This window comes from Phyllostomus discolor, chromosome 2 (genome assembly GCF_004126475.2).
Source record: "Phyllostomus discolor isolate MPI-MPIP mPhyDis1 chromosome 2, mPhyDis1.pri.v3, whole genome shotgun sequence".
Lineage (NCBI taxonomy): Eukaryota > Metazoa > Chordata > Mammalia > Chiroptera > Phyllostomidae > Phyllostomus > Phyllostomus discolor.
In genome coordinates, this window is record NC_040904.2 from 94384296 (window position 1) to 94408233 (window position 23938).

At 34.6% G+C, this 23938-nt stretch overlaps 1 protein-coding gene across 7 annotated transcripts in view; it reads right to left on the reverse strand.

The window, feature by feature from the left end:
* ZBTB20 (zinc finger and BTB domain containing 20) overlaps positions 1–23938 on the reverse strand; it is a 708962-nt gene that overhangs the window by 494561 nt on the left and 190463 nt on the right. For all 7 annotated transcript variants that reach the window (XM_036017291.1, XM_036017298.1, XM_028504756.2 and 4 more), the window contains exon 3: positions 4231–4304. The gene's annotated coding sequence lies outside the window, so the exon portion shown is untranslated. The remainder of the gene's footprint in view (positions 1–4230; positions 4305–23938) is intronic.

Below are 23938 nucleotides of genomic sequence, written 5' to 3' on the forward strand. Positions count from 1 at the left end.
GAGTTTGGGAGTGATATGGGGGATAGAGATACAAATGTGTTCATTATCAATAATGAAATAACTGAAGTCACCCACTGCTGAAAAACAGTGTCAAATCATGAGAAGAGTATGAATGTGGAGTTTGACCGACATATTCACATCCTATCTCTACCATTTACTTCTTGTATGACATGAACAAATGGCTTAATCCCTCTGTCTTCTCATATATAAGAAGGCTAAAATAGTATTATCTCTTAGTGAGGATTACATGTGAATATTTAAAATACCTATCATGTTTAGATTTGCTTTCATATTTTGGTGGCATGATTCCCAGTAACAAATACTATATTTATTTTATAGTCATTACCTTAAAATATGTAACAAAGTTTTTGTAAATTATTTTTCCCTTGATTCTATTTCATTAAAAGCACATTAACTCTGATCCTTTAAACTGATTTCATGTCCTATGAATGGGCTGCAACCCACACTTTGGAAAACACTGTCTTCAACCAGCATCCTACACTCACGTCACAACATTACTACTCACTGTTCCTTCATCTTTCATTTTTATTACTCCCTCTGTTTGGACGGCTTGTTAATGTCATGTTATCCCTTGATGGTCCACAAGAAAATAATAACCATTTATTTCCTCTACTCTACCCACATAACATTTTGTCTATAAAAAGATTTTTATCTATTTCTAAAGTAGATTATAAATTTCTTAATGATAGGTAACAGGCGTTATTTATCTATGTATCCTGCTGAAATGGTTCATTCATAAGAGGTATAGAAGAAATTTTAATTCATTATCATATAGGAAAGAGAGGAAAAGTCTGAGGAGAAAACTTTTTTTGAGTACCTACTTCCAAGGCCCTACTTGGGCATCCTTGTGCCTCAATTCTCCCTTCATCTGTATATGCCAAATCTTCCATGGAAGTTTTTAAGGCAGAATATTTGGTCTCCTCTTTTGGGACACAAAGACTTAGGTCACTAACTTTTTGGATACAGTGACTTGAGCTTGTTCATAGTAAGGGGGTGAAAAAGTCTGGAGGAGATAAAATAGATTTGAGGATGAAACTAAGATGTATCTAGGATTTACTTCTGGACAAAATAATAGAAACGTTCCTACACTGGTCACTTTGGATTGCTAAATGACAGAATCCAATAAAGAAAACCTGAAATAAAAGACCAGAGCAAGTATTTCATTTTAAGTTATTAAAGTTTATTTCATTTTTCATGCTCTAAAAAACTTTTCTCTGATGGACATAACCCCTGGTGACACCATGTGTGATGCATACTATTGCGAAGTCTAAATTCCATGTTACAAGGGTTCTGTTTTGGTTGCTGTTATTATCATGCATCCAAACCCAATTAAACTACTGAAGTTTCTACGGTGTTTTGTCCACTTTGTAAATCATCATCAAGAATATTACGTCAACCAAACAAATTAACCTCTATGTGACTTGTTGCATGATATAAAAATGTACAGGGGAAAAAACTTTTTGGATAACCATAAATGTTTTCAGAATACCCCTTTATACATGAATTTTGGGCTACATGGTAGAAAGAAATACAGTTCAATTGGTTTCATAAAATGAGCCAAAGGCAATTTGTCCCTCAGGAAACATTGCTCAATCCCTGAGTACAAAGGAAACATCAAAACCCTAGACTCTAAATGAGGGTCTACTCTCAGGTCTCCATGGCTAAAGATGATCTACATTGGTGCGACCAATATGGATATGAATATGTTTGTAAAACTCCACATTCATACTCTTCCCATGATTTGACACTGCTTTTCAGCAGTGTGACTTCAATTATTTCACTATTGATAATTCCCAAATTGATGCCCTACACTGGGCCTCAAATTTACTTATTTCAAAACAACATGATTGACCTTTTATTTCTTATATCCTTTCTACCGATAGTATTTGATGATGCTCTGCCCTTAAATCCCTTTCACCTCAATTTTTAACTTTAAATATGTGAAATGTTTATTAAGTTCTTTGATAACCTTCAATGTTATTCAACATAATAACAGTACTGTTCACTTAACCTAAATTTTATCATTTTAGTTTTGCCTCAGAGGCTAAGTTTTATGAGAGCCTTAATTTGCATCACCAGAAGCTAATTTAATAAAAATAAAGGAAATCCTTTTGGAAATAAATTAAAATTGGTAGGGGAGGGCAGAGAACCTTATAAAAAAGAGAAAAACTACCAGGAAGCTAAACTTAGGAGAGGGCAAAGGGTTCTTAGTTCTAAAGAATGTTGTGGTCTTATTAGTGCTGAGAAACTGGTCCTGGCTTTTTATGCACTGAAAGTGTAAGTTTCTAATGGCAACTCCCCAAATTCCTGGCCTTTTGACCCAATACCTATTGTACCATTTGCCCTATTTCCTTGAAGTGCAATCACTGCATGACAATTAGACAGGTGCAGAGCATCATCCATCTTGAGTCAGGAAGAGTTATCTTTGGAGACAACTACAGTGTACGGGATCAGGACACACAGCTTAGAAAACTACTGAACACAACTTCACAGACAAAAAAAATGTGAATGTCTCATTTTGGCCAGGAGAAATTAATGTAAAGTCAAAGAGTAGAATAACTGGGAGACAGGTGCCTAATATGATATGATAAACAGTAGGTTTGTCTTTGACAAATTCCTTCATAATTATGTTCCTGTCAAAAATTTTATTCAACCCCTCTTCACAAAAAAATAAATTCTGACAGAATGAATCCTAAAGTTCTGATTTTTAATAAATTTTATAATTGTACAAATAACAACAGCTATTTCTTGATTACTATTATTATGCCAAGCTCTGGGGATTACAAAAACGAATAAAAAATAGACCTGTTTTTAGACACCTTACCATCTACGGATTAGGACTATTATAGTTATGATGAAAATAACAATAACCACCATTTATTCACTCATATCAGCTAGGCACTGAGCACAGTGGGCAACACGCATAAGCTGCCAAAGTTCCCTCTGGATATCCTGACAGTAAGGTGCTATTACTCTGTCCATGCATCATCTCTCCAAAAAAAGGACTGAGCAGAAATTCAAACAACAGGCAGAGATATTTAACAACTTCAGGACTGTCAATAGTCAACACACAAAGAATTATAGTCAATAATAAGAGTGCAGTGAACCCAAAGTGAAAATGACAGAAATTGTGTGAATCCCTTTCAGTATACTCTGCTGGACAGGCGCTGTGACACTGAAATCCATGATGCAGTACACCCCACACCCGGCATCCCAACAATGACTAAAATAGATGAATGTTATTTAAGTATTTTAAGATATTCTAGCAAAAGACCTTGAAATACATTAAACTGCAAAACGTAGGAGGACATCATAACCTTCTGGATATCATTACCTACATGTACATTTTGATCTAAAATTAAGAAAGAAAAAAAAACCCTAATCAACTTTCCTTGTAGTATTTCACAACCTTTGAGTGCAGCATTAAAATGCTTTTCTTTTTTCCCCCACCAATGATAAGCTTCAGTTTCCTTACACTGGGCGTCTGAATCTTTTATATGCTCGGGTTCTATTCACTGCCTGTTATTCAGACATTGAAATCCCAAATGTTAATTGTTCTTCCAAGTACATTGACAAAACAGCAGCTAAATAAGGGGAGACCAGACTGTGGTAGACTCTGACATGCATTTATGGAACAATGGGGCTCTGAGAGACAGCCTTGTAGCTCACGGGAAGACATAAGATGTGCTATTTTGACTGCTTCACAGCAGAATGGGGAACACACGCACACAAGGGAATTATGCATTTTACTTAGTTTTGCCCAAAGTTCTCAAGACAGCAGAATCTTGTGATGTCATCATGAACTTTCTCTGCATTTCCATTGACACAGAGGCTAAATATTTCTAATGACATCACCAAAAAAAATGACTTTACTTTGATTCCATAAGAAATGTTACAATGAGACTGGTACAAAAATGCAAGAATCCTTCCTGACAGGGTACGTGTCACTGTGCTGCTGCACGGTGGGTGACACACGCCCTAACACAATTCAAACCAGCCAAAAGGAAGGATTCACAATTGGATAAAAAAGACATACTGAATATTGTGCCCAACAAATTTTCTTTTTTTAAATAAGAAAATTATTTAAATATATATTTCTTCAGGGACATTCAAATTTTTACCTGTCTGGTTACTATGTTACCAATATTTTTGTCCTTTATTGAACTGGTCACCAAAACACAGAGGAAGGTGCAGGAAGCTTTCACTTACAGGGATGCAGTGCAGCTCAATCTTTTGTTTTTAAGGTGCAGTGATTTCAGTCTCTAAATGTAACTTCAGGCAGTCTGAAAAGAAACAGGTTAAAATCTCTTTCAGTTATAATTGGTATTTCAGATTTAATTAAAAATTAAACTTTCATAATGTTTCACCATCCAAAGCAATGCATTATCAGTCAAGCGTGGCTTCTTTTTTCTGTTAAGAAAAAAAAAAAACCCTCTCTTCCCAGAGTAGTTTTTTAATGAAAAGAAAAGGATCTAAAGAGGAAAAAAAGAGACAATTCTGAAAAACAAAATATGCCTCCACGTTAAGGACTTCATAATGATATGACTAGAAGCTCAGTGCCTCTGAATTTTAACAATATTCTATCTGGTTAAAAAAAAAAAACCCAAACAACTTCACAACCTAAAGATTACATAAAATGTTAATTTTAGAGAATAAAGAAGAAAATCTATGATCACATGAAGGGAAATTGTGACTTTAAATAGAATTGGAAAAAACAATGTTAGATCCACTACTTTCAGATGAGTGAACTAGTGGTCAGAGAGATGGTGAAGTGGAGGTGAATGGACATATTTAGCAATACAAAATGCCCACTACAATGCACTGTGGGCAGCATGTCCCATACCACATCATATTGTACATCTTATCATAAGCAGCCATTGCTGTTTGAAGCAATTCAGGAAGACCATCAGGGTTTGAACCAGACCTCCTTGTTTAAATAACTGTAATCACATTTTTACATGTACTTTTAGTCTTCAAATTAAGAGTCCAAGCATTAAAATCTCCAAGTAGGTCATAAATATTTGGGCTTTAAACATCACACTATTTTTTCAATCCTTTCTTCATATAACACCTTCTATAAAAAAGGTAATATTTATTTAAAATAACAGATTGGATGAAGCCATCCTTGTTTTTTAGTTTTAAATAACTGACATGACATGATTTAGAAATGTATCGTTTTTTAAATGTAAGATGGAGACAATACAATTATCTTTCTTTTATTTTACGTCTTGGCAGTGCATTTTTTATATACTTGTAAAACTAAAGTGGTATGTTTATGTCCACCTTCACATTAGTGCAAGGTAATATTTTAATGTCGCACATATGAGAGCATGATCATAAATCATCCCTAAAACTGCATCTTTTATTAGGAAATGCATCTAGTTCTCACTTGTAAATTCTGTTTTTTCCCCTTGAAACATATGGAGGAATATTTTGAGTATTGTGTCTATTTGATGTATATAGATTTTAAATGCAAATTGGTTCAGATTCACTAAATCTATCCATGAATGGATCCAAAAAAAAAAGAAATCACTGACATTGACTAAACTTTTCCCCTGTTTCTCACATGCCTGAATTAGACTAAAAATGTAGCAGTGTAAAGACAGAAATTATGGAGGCGTCACCAGGGACAACTGAATGAGAGGAAAAGAGTGCGTATATATCCTTATAAGGCAAAAAAAACATTTATAAAAGAAACTGACAAAAATAACTCAGAATCAGAAATTATAGAGAATAACAATAAACCCCAATAACTGATTCAGAAATATAAAAACTGCTCACCTCTACATAAATCTAAATCACCAACTGGTATTGTTCTACTCACCACTCAAATTCGGTTAGTGAAGCTGATTCACTGTCTAGTTCAGACAAGAAAAGGTGATGGAAACTAGGCTGCATATTTATATACAAATGATTTAACTGACAACTAGCAGCTTAATTTAATCAGTCAGATTTCCTTTTTCTTGATTCACCAGATGTGGAGTGAGTTGAACTATCACTTCAAAATAATAAAGCCATTTCTATGAATAGACAGTCTAAGTGACATTCTCTACCTTTTTTCACCAGCATTCCCCCTTCTTCTCTGACCCTTCTATTCACTTCACTGACTTTCTTCTTCACTTTCACTTTCTTCCTTATTTATTTTTTCCCTCTCTTTTTTTTCCCTTGGTGAGGGTAATGAAGCTCAAAAATAACATCTTGTATCCTGTTGAGAGAAACTTGGTCACAACTATCCTTCCAGATGACAAACTCATTCTTAAATGTCTGTTTCCCAATCCAAAGAAAACAGAGCAATTGAGAAAATAGAGACGCAACATCACTTACCACTACCGACACCACCACTTTTAATTCCCATGTTACATTCATCACAAGCAGGACTGAAGTTTATTTACATTATCCCCTAACCTCAAATAGGACCACAAATCAGACTAATAACAGGACCATTTTGTGGCACTCAGGCAAACGGCTGGGCAAAACAGATGGATCTTACTTTGCGCCAGGACTCAAAAAATACAGTCGCCAACTCACTGTTGGCGACTACATATCTTGGCCCAAAGATGGCCCTGGAAGTGAGACCAGTTGTCTTTGAAGGCTGTTCCTATTCATATCTGCTTCATGAGAAAATCATTAACTCTCACTATGTAGTGGAGTTAAGGATTGGGTAGAAAATGTTTGGAAGAATGGTCATCAAAGAATGAGATTTTCTAAAGGCATTTCGGATTAGATTAAAGATCATGAAGTTAGAACTAGAACCTTATTTTTGGCACTGTTGTCTACTTTTCAACTTCCTGCCCCCACCCCTCACCCCACCAAGTTCAGTACTGTTTGCTGAATTCACCTTTAAAATAGATTTCTGGAGTATGGGTCATCAATAAGACTAACTTGTTCCTGATATTTCAGGTTCCAAAATCTGTTAAATCTTTTCAAGTCACTCAGACCAGTCTCAGTCATTAGAAAATTGACCACCAGTGTCAAACTTCTTTCATCAGGACCAAACTATGTAAGACTTTGTAGATTAGTCAACACCCAGTGATACACTGGTATACAACTCAGTAATCAATGCAAATTACAAAGCTCAAAAGAATGCTTCTCTTGGCAGAGACCAGTTAGCAAAAGAGCTGTATGGTTTGCACTAGTTAGAGATTCTGAATGGCTTTCCAGAGAAGCAATAAATGCATTATACTATGGTAACCTAGCCTGTAAGCACATGGCCAAAAAGCAAAGTCCCTAAACAATAAAAAATAAATGAAAGGGGGTGAGGAACTATAGATCTTTACACTGACTAGAAATAAAGGGCTGTCTGACCACACTCCACTTTGTAAAATCCTCCTGGAGATAGGAGTTTTAGGCATCCCCATGCCACATAACTTGAAAGAGACAATAACAAAGCATTCAGGCACTTCTCTAAATGCTATCCCATCTATTCACTATCCATTGTCTCTTGCTCAGATTGTTTTTGAGAGTTCACTCACCTCTCTATGATTTATTCATTCTGACACTGTTCAGATTTGATTTTTAAGAGACAAGTCCTTTTCTGTGGTCAGTATAGAGAGAAAATTGTAATATTTTAATCATTTCTCTTATTCTTTTTTCTTGTCACTTAAAAATTTTTATTATGAAAAATCTCAAATATATGCAAGAATAGAGAGTTACATTGTAAAATGAACTCCCATGTACTCATCACCCATAGTCAATGCCAATTGACCAACAATGTTAAAAGTTAATTATCTGAACTTACAATTATATTCCATTGATCTGTATGCCAGTACTACACTCTCTTCTTTACTAGAATTTTGTAGTAAGTTTTAAAACCACAAGTGTAAGTCATCTAACTTTGCTCTCCTTTTCAAAGTTCTCTTACTGTTCTGGGTTATTTGCATTTTCATATAAATTTCCAAATCAGCCTGTCAATTTCTACAAAAAATGCCTTTATTATTTTTGATGCTGTAGTGAATCACTGTTTTCTTAATTTTATTGTTTGTTGGTAGTATATATAAATACAATTGATATTAATCAGTTCTTGTATCCAGTGAGTTTGCTGAACTCATTTATTAATTTGTGTGTGAATGCATTTCTTAAGATTTTCTACATATTTTATGCAAATAAAAAGTTTTATTTATTTTTTCACTTTTCAATCTGGATACCTTTGATTTCTTTCTTTTCTGTTGTTTTCCTCTTTCCTTTTGTTTTCTTTTTCTTTATTTCTGTTTGTATCTTTCTGAACATAAATTAGAGTACAATGCTGAATAGAAGAGATAATGACAACCCTGTCTTGCTCCTAGTCTTGGAGTTAAACCAGTCAGTCTTTCATCATTAAGTATGGTATTAGGTGTAGGATATTCATAGATGCCCTTTAACAAGTTACAGAAGTTCTCTTCTATTCCTACTTCATTGAAAATTACTGTCACAAGTAGATAATTGGATTTTCTCAAATGGTTTTTGTGTCTCTGTTGAGGTCATGTGACTACTGGATGTTAAACCAACCTTGCATTCTTGGGCTAAGTCCTACTTGTCTGGGGTATAATACTTTCCCAGATTATTGTATTTGCTCTGTAAATATCTTGTTGAGGATTTTGGTGTCTATATTCATAAGGGATACTGTTGCTGCTTTTTTTTTCCCCCCTCAGAAATCTTTGTCTGACTTTGGTTTCAGATTAATACTGTTCTCATAGAATAAACTGAAAAAGTTTTCCTTCCTCCTCTATTTTTTTGGAAAATTTGTGAAAGATTGGTATTATTTATTCTCCAAATATTGGATTGGAAACAGTGAAGCTCTCTGTATCCAGGGTTTTCTTTGTGGGGTGACTTAATTTTATCTCTAATTTTATAGGTCTACTTAGATTTTCTATTTCTTCTTGAATCAGTTTAGGTAATTTGTGCATTTTTACATATTAGACCAATTTATATAAGTTTTCAAATTTCTTGGGATATATTTATTCACAGTATTCCCTTTTAATATTTTAAATTTCTATGGAGTTTAATTTAATTCCTGATTTTGGTAATCTCATCTTTTCTACTTTTTCCTTGGTCAGTCTAGCTAAAGTTGTGTCACTTTTGTTGATCTTTTAAAAGAATCACCTTCTCTATTATTTTCTATTTCATTGATTTCTGTTCTAATCTTTATTATTTCCTTCCCTCTTAAATTGAGTTTTATTATATATTTATAACATTTCTATTTTTGCCTACATAATTATATTTCAGTGCTATTTTTTTCTTTAAGTGGATTTTAGTTACTTGTTCTTGTCATTTCCTTTCAACCTAAAAGATTTCCTTCTGTCTTTCTTATAAGGCTGGTCTACTGGACACAAATTACCTGAGGATTTGTTAACCTTGGAAAATCTTTACCTTAATTTTTGAAGAACAGTTTTGATGGATATAAAATTCTTGAATGTCATCTTTCTTCAGCCTTTTCCCTTTAGAACTTTGAATAGTTTCCCAAATATACCTTTGAAATATTTTCATTTTAGTGGTTGTACTTTTCAACTCCATAATTCTAATTTGTTCAAAAAAATTCTATCATTGTATAAACACTCTTTATTTGAAGAGTAATTATACTAATATATATTAAATTATTTAACAAGGTTTTATTTAGTTATTTGAACATATTTGTAATAACTGCTTTCAACTATTTGTTTGCTAAATTTCACCCTGAGACCCAAAGAAAATTTCACTTGACTGCATTTTTACTGGGTATGGGTCACAATCCTGTTCTGTGCATGTCTCACGATTTTTTTCTTGAAAACTGACATTCTGTACAATGCATTATAGTGATTCTGGCTTCTGATTATCCCTCCATGGGTTGTTGCTTTTATTAGTGATTTTTATTTGCTTAACACCCTGGGCCAATAAGCTAACACCTTTTGTTGATGGATATGTGCATAGGTTGGGGAATATATTCAAAGTTCAGGCATTTATAAGTCTTCCTTGGCTCTTACTTTCCATTGGGTCCTCTCATATCTCCCCTTTACTCAAAAGCTTAGGGACAGGCTCGGGTATATGGTATCTTGGACACTCTCTTGACTTTCCTGGAACATGTGTGCAGACTTCCAAACCACCAGTGGTATGTATTAGCTTTGACTGGCCCACTATACCAGTCTCCTTATCCAATTCCCTTTGTTAAACTTCTGGCTAATATACCAATCTATTGCCATTCCCAACACAAATTGCAACCTCATTTGTGTGTTTACCACCGAGATTGCTATGGTTTCTAAAAGCTGCTAGGGACATGTGGTTTTTTATGTTCTACTCCACAGGTGGCAAACACAAGGCCTATGGGTGGAATCTGGCCCTCCACCTTGTTTTATCCAGCCAGGCACCTCGTTTCCTCTGGCTGGGCACCTTGTTTCCACCTGGCAGCAACACCAAGCTCCTTGTCCCTAGTTAAGGAGTAGTTATATTTATACGGTCCCAAAATTATATTTGGCCCTTTGAAGGCAACTACGAGGCTGATGTGGCCCATGGTAAAAATGAGTTTGATATTTCTGTTCTAGTCCATCAAGTCAGCCCCCTTCAGCAGCAAAGTTGTGGGTTTTCATGGCTTGTCCTGCCCTGGTAGAACTATTGTATCAATGGAGTTTGGGAGGGGTAAGAGGTGAAGGTAGTTCAGCTATAAAAACAACACATTTATGCTTGTTGCCTCACCATAATATTTAATGTGGCCCCTTTTACTCTTGAAAGTACCACATTGAGTGATATAATTTGTTATATCCTTCTACATAGTGAGCATAAATAACATGATATTCTTTCAGTAAAAACAAAAACAAACAAAACAACCCACTGCCTAATTATTTTTCTTATAATGCTAGAATCAGAGACCCAGCTACAGGTGTGTGTGAGTGGGTAGGTGAAGAGGTCCAGCTATCATTGAATGAAAGTTTCCATGATGATTGCATGTGTACAGGAAATTCTCAACTGCCTGTTTCACTCTATCTCTAGAAAGTCTAAAAGTTTTGCAGGATTAAGAATATCTGCCAGATTTCTGGTCAAGGTGGTGGCATAGGCAGACATGGCTTGTCTTTTCACACAACCACATCGAAATTATAACTAAAATATAGAACAAGCATTACTCAGAAGCATCAGAAATCTAGTTGAATGGAAGTCTGACAATTATGGAATCAAATAAACTACATCCACCCAGACTGAGCTGGCAAGCTAATGCCTTACCTGAGGTTCCATCAACCTTGCTAACACTGTTTCACCTGCCTTGGAGATCTCCAGAGACTCTGTCCCACCCAACTGGCCCATACAAGCTTCTTTCCCATATGCATGGCTGATCTTGGCTCATGCTTCACAACTTCCTAAATCCTATCAAATAAGAAACAGCTGGCCTCAGTGAGCCCCTGGCCAGGCACTAACAGCACTTAGCCTAGATTCACAGCTTGCCTTTGCCTGGGAATCTCCAACCCAGTACAAGTAACAGTCATCTCAGATTGCTTTATAGCTCAGGGAGGGTGGCTATGAGAAAAACAGAGATGAGGCTAGACCTTGGCCTGAGCCACCTAGGGAATGCCAGAACCAACAAACTCAGCTACAGATCACATCATAGCAGTGCCACCCTGCTCCTGCACAGCTGATCCTCCATGGAGGGCAGAGGTTGATGGTCAGTGGTCACAGCTGACTTGCAGCTGACTGGCCTGGGTAAATCCCTCTCATTGATCTGCCAACAGCAACCGAGTCTCAACTACAAGAAGAAGGTGTACTCAGCCCACATGGAAGGCGCCTTGAGTATCCAGCTTAGGTGACAGGGGAGGCTGTGCCACTGGACCCTACAGGACACCTACCACATTAGGCCAAACTACCAAGACATGGAGTCAAAGCAGCTCTAACTAATACATAGAAATAAGCACAGGGAGGCTGCCAAAATGAGGAGACAAAGAAACATGGCACAAATGAAAGAACAGATCAAAACTCCAGAAAAAGAACTAAACGAAATGGAGATAAGTAATCTATAACCAAAACACTGGTTATAAGGACGCTAAAGGAACTTAGTGAGGATCTCAGCAGCATCTAAAAGATCCAGTCAGAAATGAAGGATACACTAATAGAAATAAAGAACAATTTACAGAGAAACAACAGTAGAGTGGATGAAGTCTACAATCAAATCAATGATCTGAAACACGAGGAAGCAAAACACAACCCATCAAAATAATAAGAATAAAAAAGAATCCAAAAAATTGAGGATAGTGTATGCAGCCTCTGGGACAACTTCAAGAAGTCCAACATTCACATAATATGGGTGCCAGAAGGAAAAGAGAAAGAGCAAGAAATTGGAAATCTATCTGAAAAAAATAATGAAAGAAAACCTCCCTAATTTGGTGAAGGAAATAGACATGCAAGTCCAGGAAGCACAGAGAGTCCCAAACAAGATGGATGCAAACAGGCCCACTCCAAGGTGCATCATAATCAAAATGCCAAAGGTTAAAGATAAAGAGGGAATCTTAAAATCATCAAGAGAAAAGAAGTTAGTTACCCACAGGGAAGTTCCCATAAGACTGTCAGCTGATTTCTCAAAAGAAACTTTGCAGGCTAGAAAGGACTGGCAAGAAATAGTCAAAGTCATGGAAAGCAGGAACCTACAGCCAAGATTGATCTACCCAGCAAAGCTATCATTTAGAATCAAAGGGCAGATAAAGACCTTCTCAGACAAGAAAACAACTAAAAGAGTTCATCAGCATGAAACCATTGTTATATGCAATGTTAAAGGGGCTTATTTAAGAAAAATAAGATCAAAACTTTGAACAATAAAATGGCAAAAATACCTATCAACAATTGAATCTAAAAAATAGACTAAGGATACAAGAAGAACAGAGGCAGAATCATGAATACTAAGAGCATTTTGACGGTTGCCAGATTGGGGGTAGTGTGAGGAGGTGAGGGGATTAAGAAGTACAAATAGGTAGTTACAGAATAGCCATGGGGATATAAAGTACAGTATAGGGATTGAGTAGCCAAAGAACTTACATGCATGGCCCATGGACATGAACAATGGTGGGGGGATTGCCTGAGGGAATGCAGGGTGCTGGGTGGAGGAGACAAAGGGAGGGAAATCAGGACAACTGTAATAGCATAATCAATAAAATACAATTAAAAAATGTCTGCTAATACTGAAAATCCTTAGTTTGAACCATGAGGCCTGGGAAGTGGATGGAGGATGTGAATGAGGGTACCAAACATGTCCCATGGGACACACAGAATTTAACCTTACTTTAGAGAGCTGGGAGGAAATGTTCAAAGAGAAGAGCCAGAAGTACGTGGCTTATAATGGATTTCTAAGAAAGGTGGAGTTGGGCCATTCTGGAATAAACCCATTCCAAGCAACTGTAGAGAACACATCATCTAGGCTTCATTTCATACAGAACAGTAGCTCAGAGACCTCACTGAAGTGGTCCAAATACTTCACTGGAGCAGGTTAGTTTTTATCAACCTATTCCCTCAATTTCCTGTCCTACCCAGATTATATCTCCTCAGGAACACACTATGGAAATATGCTCCTCTGGCACCTTAAATAAGTCCTGTAAATCAGAAAGCCCCTCTATAGAAATAGGGAATAATATACATGTTGAAAATGATTTTTGCTTCACATGAGAATCCACAATTAAATTCCCTTGACAATATATGTTCTTAGAGAATTTAAATTATGAATAGATTTACAAAATCACTCCTATCACATAAAATGAGATGAACATGTAGCAACTACTTCTAGGAATTCTCAAAACTCTTTTTCTTCAAAGAGACTGAAAGAAATGGAAAAATTAATAAACTTTGTGCAGTAGAAGTCCATAATGTTTAAAGCATTAACTTTGAATATCTTACTGATGTTATTGGATCAACTTCACCTTTACAAAATGTCAAAGAAATCAGAGTATTCATTGAGGGTGGGAGATGGGGATGGCTGGGGTTGGGGGGGGGACATTTGTTAGAGGGAGAAACAAAGGTTAAGAAGAGTTTGGGAAATGGAGAAGCCAAACAACTTATATGTATGGACATGAACTAAGGTGGGGGAATGATGGTAGGAGGGGGAGGTACAGCGCAGAGAGGAACAAAGGGGAGAAAAAAGTGGGATAACTGTTAACAGCATAATCAATAAAATGTATTTTTTTTAAAGAAAATTTAATATAACACATGATTAAACTAAATAGATAAAACTTACTTTCAAAGTATATTTTTATTTCAGATAATTGAATAATTTAATTCAATTCTGTTATATTATTTTGCACCCAAAACAATACATTTTGCCTGTATTTTATTTAAGAAGAAAAAAGTATTCACTAAACTTCATCTAACTAGAATGTCATAATAATTTACATTTAACCCAGGAAACTGTAGTAGTTAACATGACTACTTCTATTTAGAAAACAAGGAATCTAATCCATAAAACAAAGCACAGCAACATTGTATAAACTGCTTAGGAACACGAGTAACTGGTGATGAAGTATGTGGTAAAATTGCATTACCTTGTACTATGAGATTACAGAATGTGGCAATATTCAAGCCATAACAAAGAAGCAACCTGGAGTTTCCATCTCCCATTAGTCTGTATATTAGAGTAAAATAAAAGTAAATGTTTAAAGAAACATTTTGGTCCTATGAAATGATACCTCTCCAGCTAAAATCTCGGATAAAGCGAGGAGACATTTTTTATCTGTGTGTTTTTGTTAAGCTTTGCAATTTCTATAAGACAATTTCAACCTGCACCATAATTGATTAGTATTTCTGCTATTGATTAATTAAGAATAGCTGTATCCCCAGTGTTTTCCAATAATACAATCTAGAATTCATTGCCATCCCATAACAATCTAGTGTGTAACTTAGAGCAACAGTACATTTAGAAAATTATCTGAAGGGTGTGTAATCCTTTCAATGGAGTTTAGCATCTGGATATATTCTAAAATCTTCCTTGGAATTACTCAAGAATGGAGTGCTGTCTATCTGATATGTACCTAGTAGACTGAGAAAACCAAATTGCTCATTACTGAGATGTTATCAATCTGTATTGAGGGCTACACAGAAGTACTCCTATAAAATATTCTTGCTTTCTCATAAAAGTGAAAATTGAACACAATATTCATGGCATAATACAGTGATCCCTTTATATACTGAAGGTATCCTAGGAAGATACTTCTTTCTAGTCTTAGTGTCAGCAATATATTCAAACCATGTGGTAGAAACCCAATTTGTAAATGTTTCTAAGATTCTATAAAGGATGCTTTTTTAAAAATATAGGTCTAATTCCTGCACCCTGTCTCATGTTTTTCCCTTGTTTACCTTTTACTTCATTTGTTACATAATTCATTTATATTATATACTTCCTTAATAATTTATATATTTTCATTTATATTAAATACATATACTTACATGCTATACCTATGTATCCCTTTAACATCATTTTTATTTCTTTTGGAACAAAGAACGTTCATTTGTGTTTCTCTCTTTTTATCGATCCTTCCATATATAATATAATATAATATTCTAGGATACCCCCCAAATTTAAATGCAATTTAAAAATGTTGACTTAAAACTTCTAGGAGGTGGACCTGATAAACTCATGTGTGCTTGTATAGTGTATTTCATTTTCTTCTGCCCTGGTGCTATTCAAACCAGATGTCTGAAACAAAGTAACAGACTTGTATCATCAGACTAACTTAAAGCTTAGATAATCATCTTTCTGCTAAATCGCCTGAAGGTTATTCTTGGCTTTCTGTTAAAGAATAGAACAATTTGGAACCTATGGAGCAAGAGCAGCTATTTTCAAATCATTTATAGAGCACATGACATAGGGCAGTCATAACTGATTATGCAGGTTCTGCCTTGCACAAGGGCACCCAGTCCAGAGGTGTGCTCTGTTAGAAGCCATGCTCCCAGGCACAAGCTGCATCAGCCAGAGGAAAGGATTTCTTATAATTTACATAAAGGTTGTACTAAACCTCTATATATGTAACAGATCACTTTTATAAGGTTTCTATAGTATTTTTGACAAGATATAATTAAACTGCATTGGTATTTTGCTGGCTCTCTAGCTGTCACATGTTACATAAATACTCCAGTAAGCATCCTAGTAATGACCTCATCTCATGAGCCTGAGTCTCCATGACTTGTAATAAACAATGCTTTAAAAACAGAACATTAGTTACATATACAGTTCTCCTCAGGGAGACATACTTTGAAAGAGAACAGGAGGAAAGGAATGCTCCTAATAATGTCTTTCTCCATAAATGACAATATATCTTATATCAGATCATATTCTCAACATACTAAAGGCTTTTCTTCCTAAGTAGAATTGAAAAATGGGTAAAGGGTATAATACTATTCATATTATTATTCTCTCCATGATTAAGTTGTCTCCAATTTGGAATTTTAAACCAATAAGAAAAGTAATAGCAAAACTTCAATAAGTTCTGATACAATAGATTATTTGTATAAAGGAATATATTGCCTTTAAATTTAGCTCATGGCTTCCATTCTCCCCAAGAGATTTTATACAGTTAATACATGCACACCTGGGGTGGGAAAAGGCAAATACAGAAAAGTATAAGAAAAAATTACCAACACCAAAAGTCTGATCACACAGAAACAATCAACAACTACTGGCACCTCCGCATTTCATTCAAACATGACGAATTTTAATCTCAGTTTAGCTTCCTCTTTTTCCTCCTGCACATCACTCAATTGCCTCCTATTCTGACTATTTGGCATGTATTCCAGCAACAGTAACTATTTTCTACAAATTAATTTAGTATTAATAAAGTATTATTTTTCATAGGTTTGCTACTGATTATTTTTATTATTCATTATTTTCATTATTGCATGAGTTAGGTTTTATCTGATCATATCATCTGAAGATTATCTATTATATATAACAAAGTACAATGACATTACACAAGTGTTAGAATATATCTGTATCATATTATGGAGGTGAGAAATAGATTCGTAACCCATGGAAAACAATAAATAAAATGGTAAATTTGATACTAAAACATTTTGTATACAAAGAAAACATTCTATACAATGGCAAAAGACAAATTATTTTAGATAAGACTCTTGTTTCTTACTTTTTATTTTTAGCTGTCTTTATCACACTATGATATTTGTTTGGAAAAGTGAAAGTTAGCTATGCTTATAAAGGTAAAGCACCAAAAAAAAGCCCTAATACATATCTTTAAGAATCTAATCCAATTCTGTGAGGTGCTATCCTCTTTCTGTGAACTGTCATGTAGAATTACATCATTTCCCATGGCTCATATTATCTCCAATTCATAAAATGCTTTAATAAAAACTGTTATGGAGTGGGTTCTGTTATATATTCACACAACTTCCTCCTAAGTTTGGTTTAGCACAGAAGTACACAATACATCAACATGTGTTTCATTAAGACAGTTGTTTCCATATAGTACCAAGCTGGACAAACAGAGGAAGTGAGCTGGCTATAATTTATTTACATTTTAATAAGACCTCAAATGAATGATACCACACAGGAAGCGCATACATGGAAGCTGAAAAATGCCTTGAAGTTTTAGAAACTGCTAAGCATTACTTAAATCAATAGTACTGCTTCTGAATTAAGACAGGATAACAGTTCCACAGGGACAGGTATTGTGGTCCATGTCAAACATTATTCAATGCAGGAATTAAAAATTGAGTAAGGATATAAATTTTCCAAAATATGATAAATCTTTAAAGTTACAGCCTAGAACATTTATTGAATGGTAAAGTTTAAAATGAATAGCTCACATTATAAAAATCTCATCAAAGCCTGAAGGATGGACCTCTTCTTCCCTAAAATATACCAAAGTTTACTACTAAAATTCCCTTTTAGTAGAAATGCTACTTCATGTTAGCATTTGGATTTCTCCTACTTTGCATACTAACTCCTTTGTGAATGACTCTATGAGGCAGGACAAGTTCTTCAATGAAGTAAGAAGTTCAGAAAGCAATGATTTTCAGTATACAATTATAGAAGCCTGCATGCACTATTCCTATTTCCAAACTCTGACAGGGTCAACTTGGTGTGAGACAAATTATCACTGCTAATATTTCAGAGATTAATATGTATGACATTTGTCTATCTAGTGTTTTCAAAAAGAATTTTTTAAATTGCAAAAGTAAATATAATTTTTAAGCAGCAACTGAAGAAATAATTGTAAAGGTACAGTAACAATAACAAAAGCATGAAGAAGGCCAAGGTAAGTTCAACACAAAGTATGTTTTAAGTTCTAGAACATTTGTTTAAATATAGAACAAGAATATGACTGTATTTATGATCACCACTATAAAGAATAAACATTCCATTAGAATTTGTTGTTTCTGCATTTTTTCCTTATTTGTATCTTATCTACCAACTAGAAAGTTTCTTGAAAGTATGTGATTTATGCTTTTCTTTATTGTAATTCATAGTAACAAGCATGATGCTAAGTAGAAAATTGATTTTTAATCAATATTTGATTTGATTTGTGTGAAATATAAAGAATCTGGTCAAGAGGGTATAGTTTAAAAATATCAGATGTGCATTCATGCATACCATATAAAAGAACAAAATAAAGGATTCTGAAAAATAAGATAAAGTATAATACTAGGTGGAGAAAACACTATAAATGATGCTAAAGTACACTGAAGCAATAAAATTATTACAAAAAAACCCACTTCGATTGAAAATAAATCAGTGTAAATGCATTCTTAAATCCTACAGGTAATTCAAAAGACTCCCAGAGAAATGAAAATGCAGTGATGGTCATGAAAGTGATTTGGCCCAACATCACACATCATTTCTTATGATATAAGAAGTGGTAAAGCATGGCCCTGACTGTTGTGGCTAAGGTGACTGGGTGTCATCCCACAGTTCTATTCTAGGTTGGGGCACATGCCATGGTTGCTCAGTCCCAAGCAGGATACATATGAGAGACAACTGATCGATGTGTCTCTCTCACATTGACGTCTCTCTCTCTCTCTTTCTGCCTCCTTTCCCCTCTCTCTAAAAAATAAACAAAATCTTTTTTAAAAAATAAGTGATAAAGTGTGATTAGAAATACCAATTTTCTGATCGTATACAGTATACACAATCTATATTATGAGGTCTATGAATTTTCAGAGACATTATTAAGTATTATATACATTCTTAATTAGAAACTAAACACTATTACTTCAAATGTAAAAACTCAATTTCAATTGTAAATCATAATTTTACATTTAGCACTTTTTAAAATTCAAATTTTGACATGGTATACAATTAGGTAGCCTTCAAAATGTTCTTAATAAAATCCTAACTGCAGAGTTTTTCTAGCAATGCAGAGGCAATTTAATAATGGAAAAATCAATGAGATCCTTGATGACTTATCATATTCCAAAATGTCCTGTAATGTTTTTAAGAGGAGCTATGCATCCAAATTCCAATGCCTAATGAGCAATTTCTGATACATAGTAATAGCTGAATAAATGTGTGTTTCAATTGATTTGGATAGAAAAAGACATCACAAGAAAAGTATGTCCATCAATTAGGGTTTGACAGTATTTAGCCAAAGAGACATACAATATACTTCAAAACAAAGAAAGGGTTAAAACAGTACTCTAATCCACCTCACCAATAGAATGAAAAAGATGTGGCATAAAACAACAACGAATATCCACCTTAACTAGGAAAAACATCAGAGGTATTACCATATAATAAAGAACAAGAATTCTTCCTATCACCATGATTATTTAACTATTTTGGAAATGCTAGTCAATGAAATAGCATATTAAACAGAAATAAGGGGGGGGGAGAAGATATAGTAATCATTGCAGAAAAGTTATGACCTTGAAAATTCAAGAAAACATAAGAAATTATTAAAATTATTAGGAAAGTTGAATAAAGTAGGTAGGGAGTAAATATTATGAAGAAAATATGGCTTTTATAGAAGAATTAGAAAATGGAATGTAAGAATTTAAGGAAAATAATAAAAACACAGCATGCTTATACTTAAATATAATGAATTTTGGGACTATATAAATAGAAAGATGCAATCTACTTATGCATAAAATATTACATTAATAGAAACATACAATGGTTTTAAACATGAAAACTGAATATTTCAAAGACACCAATACTACTTTATAGGCTTAATAAAATTCCAAAGAAACATTTTATGAATTCAATGCAGTAAATTAATGTAGAAGAGTAATGTGACAATAGCCAAATTCTTTCTGAAAGATGAAAAATAAGGAAAGATTTGAGTTAACATATGTATAAACTTACTTTGAAGCTCTAATAAAAATACTATGGAACCAGTGAAGGAACCAAAAAAAAACGGTAGTCCAAAACTAGACCCTAATGTTCATAAAAATTAGTAACTAATAAAGATGGCACCAAAATCAATGGGAAAATAACACTGGGACAATTGATTAGGTATCAAAAACAAAATTATGTAAGACATCTCATACCTTAGGCTAAAATAAATTCTGGGAGGAATAGAAAGTTAAAAATACAAAATACAACCATAATGATACTAGAAAAATGGTGAACATTTATCAGACTTCAAAGCTATTATTAAAAAGGTAATAATAGCAAGGCTACTGTCATAAAAAATAACAATAGAATTAACCAATCAAATATTTAAAATGTCATATCAACAACAGCAAAAACATTTTAATGGCATATGAAAACTGGCAGAAACATTTTTGCAACACATTTAACAAAATTAGTGACTTAACATTTTAAAAAATCTTATAAATCATTAAGACAACATGATTAAAGGACATGAGCAATTTATTAAAAAAAGGAAACGATGGCAAATAAGCATATAAAAACATTTCAACTCTATATAAATAAAATCAATGCTAATTAAAACAAAATAAACTACTTTTTTACCTGCCAATTGGAAATAAATATAAAATGATATTCAAAGTAGATAAGAAAATACAGGAACAAGTACAAAGGACACATGGACAAAAACTAGGGACGGGTGGAAATGGAAGGAGGGAGGCGGGGAGGGCTGGGTGGATGGGCTGGAATGGGAGTAAAAGATAGAAAAGTGTACTTGAACAACAATTAAAACAAAATTATTTTTAAAAAGTAGGTAAGAATGTAGTTTTAAAAAGTACTCTCACACCCCTGGCTGGCATAGCTCAGTGGACTGAACTCAGGCTGCGAACCAGGCATTGCAAGTTCGATTCCCAGTCAGGACACATGCCTAGGTTGCAGGTCATGACCTGCAGAAACCGTACATTGATGTCTGTCTGTCTGTCTGTCTCTCCCCCCCAAAAAAATAAATAAATAAAATCTTCAAAAAAAAAAAGTACTCTCACACACAAAAAATTTGAACTGAATTATCAAAAGAATTTTGAGAAGTTTATATCCTTTAGCCCAGAAATCAACCTTTTAAAAATATATGCTGAAAACATAATCCAAGATGCAGACAACTACCTTTATGTTAAGAATGGTCCTCAAAACAATACGAATAATGGTGATAAATAACCTAAATATCTTGGTATAATACAATGCAACCATTAAAAATTAGTATTTTTAAATCTGAAAACTACTATAATTAATGTTAATTAGAAAAATAATATGAACTATATGATCCAAATTTTTATTTGAAAATATACATGCATACATACATATATAAAGCATACACATACTTTAAAATCTACATAAAATTGGAAGGAGGCAGAGCAATATCTTAGAATTGTTCATCCTGATTTAAATTTTAAACACTATGTATTTTTATATTTCTATAATATATTCAATGAATATACTTTACTTTTTATCCGGAAAAAATGATTTCAAACTTAAAACAAATTTATATGTGTTCAGAATCCACTTAAGGGTAACATAATCACACACCAACAAAAACTGCTTTCCCTATACATGTGGAATTACTATGCTCATGCATCTGAGAATCTCCATAATTTTGTATATAAAGAATATCTATTAAGATGTTTAATTTTCTTATTTTTATTTCTGAAGCATATAATACTTTTTGTGAATTAAAAACCAAAGAAAATAAGGTCACTTTTTTAGTATATTTTATTAATTGTGTTAATACAGTTATCTCAATTACTACCCCTTTGCCCCCCTCTGTCTAGTATACCCCTTCCCTCTAGCAATCCCCTTCCATTTAGTTCATGTCTATGGGTCATGGATATAAGTTCTCCATTTCCTATTCTATTCTTAACATTTTCCCCCGTTCTTCCCCTTCCCCATTCCAGCTGATTACTCTCCAAAAATGATCTCCATACCTATGATTCTGTTCCCGTTCTGGTTGTTTGCTTAGTTTGTCTGTTTTTTTTGTTGTTGTTTTTTTGAGATTTAGTTGACGATAGTTATGAATTTGTTGCCTTTTTAACATTCATAGTTCTGTTCTTCTTTTTTCTTAGGTAAGTCCTTTTAACATTTCATATAATAAGGGCTTGGTGATGATGAACCCCTTTACCTTATCTGAGAAGCTTTTTTATCTGCCCTTCCATTCTAAAGGAAAGCTTTGCTGGGTAGAGTAATTTAGGTTGTAGGTCCTTGCTTTCCAACACTTTGAGTACTTCTTACCAGCCCCTTCTTCCCTGCAAAATTTGGGAAATCTGCTAATTGTCTTATGGGAACTCCTTTGCAGGTAACTCTCTGCTTTTCTCTTGCTGCTTTTAGGAGATTCTCTATCTTTAACCTTTGCCTTTTTAATTATGATGTGTCTTGGTATAGTCCTCTTTGGGTCCAACTTACTTGGCACTCTCTGAGCTTCATGGATTTATATGTCTATTTCCTTCACCAAATTCAGGAAGTTTTCTTTCATTAATTTTTCAAATAAGTTTTCAATTTCTTGCTTTTCCTTTTCTCCTTCTGCCATTCCTGTGATTCAGATGTTTGTACATTTGGAGATACCCCAGAGTCTTCTTACACTATCCTAGCTTTTTGAATTCTTATTTCTTCTTTCTATTCTGGTTGAATGCTTATTTCTTCTTTATGTTCCAAATTGTTGATTTGAATCCTGGCTTCCTTCCTCTTCACTGTTGGTTCCCTGTAGATTTTTCTTTATTTCACTTAGTGTAACCTTCATTTCTTCCTTTGTGTTGTTGCCCATACTCAATGAGGTCCTTGAACATCCTGATCACCAGTGTTTTGAACCTGATAGGTTGGCTATCTCTGTTTCATTCAGTTCTTTTTTCTGGGTTTTTGTTCTGTCCTTTCTTTTGGGCTGTATTTCTTTGTCTCCTCAATTGACAGCCTCACTGTGTTCATTTCTGTGTATTAGGTAGAGCTGTTTTGACTCCCTGTGAAAGGCACCTATAAATTGTGTGGGGCAGAGCCTTAGATAATTGCCAGAATGGGACACCTGACTTCACATCTTTGTGGCTCTGTGTCAGGGGAGGGCTCAGAGAGGGAACTGCACCACTGCCTGGCTCCTGAGGTTTGACCAGCTCTTGCCCAGTTTCCAGTCACTTCACTCTCTCCCTATACATGACTTGCACCATTCCAGTTGTTGCCCTGGAGTTGAAGCCTAGAGTGGGTGTGTTTGCATACATTTTTAAGACCATGAAGGCCCCTTAAGTGAAGTTTTCTGGAAGTCTGGCAGTTTTTTCTGCCACCCCAACCCCCACGGGTTTTTACAGCCAGAAGTTATGGCGATTTATCTTCCTGGTGCTAAAACCCTGGGATGTGCGCTCCGGCCTGGGACTTGGGTTGATCACTCCCACAGTGTCCCTCCTGATTTTTATCCACCACATGTGAATGTGGGACCACCCAGGCCCATTCGCCTGCTGCCTCTCCATGCCACACTGCATCTCCTCTCCTCTTTGCCCGGTCTCCATGTCTCTGCCCCTCCTACCCACCTGGATGAATGTGTTTTCTTTAAGTCCCTAGTTGTCTGGCTTCCATACAGTTTGATTTTTCTGACAGTTCTGGGTGTTAATTCTTTTGAGATTTAGTTGTAATTCCTTTCTGTGGTTGGACAAGGAGGCA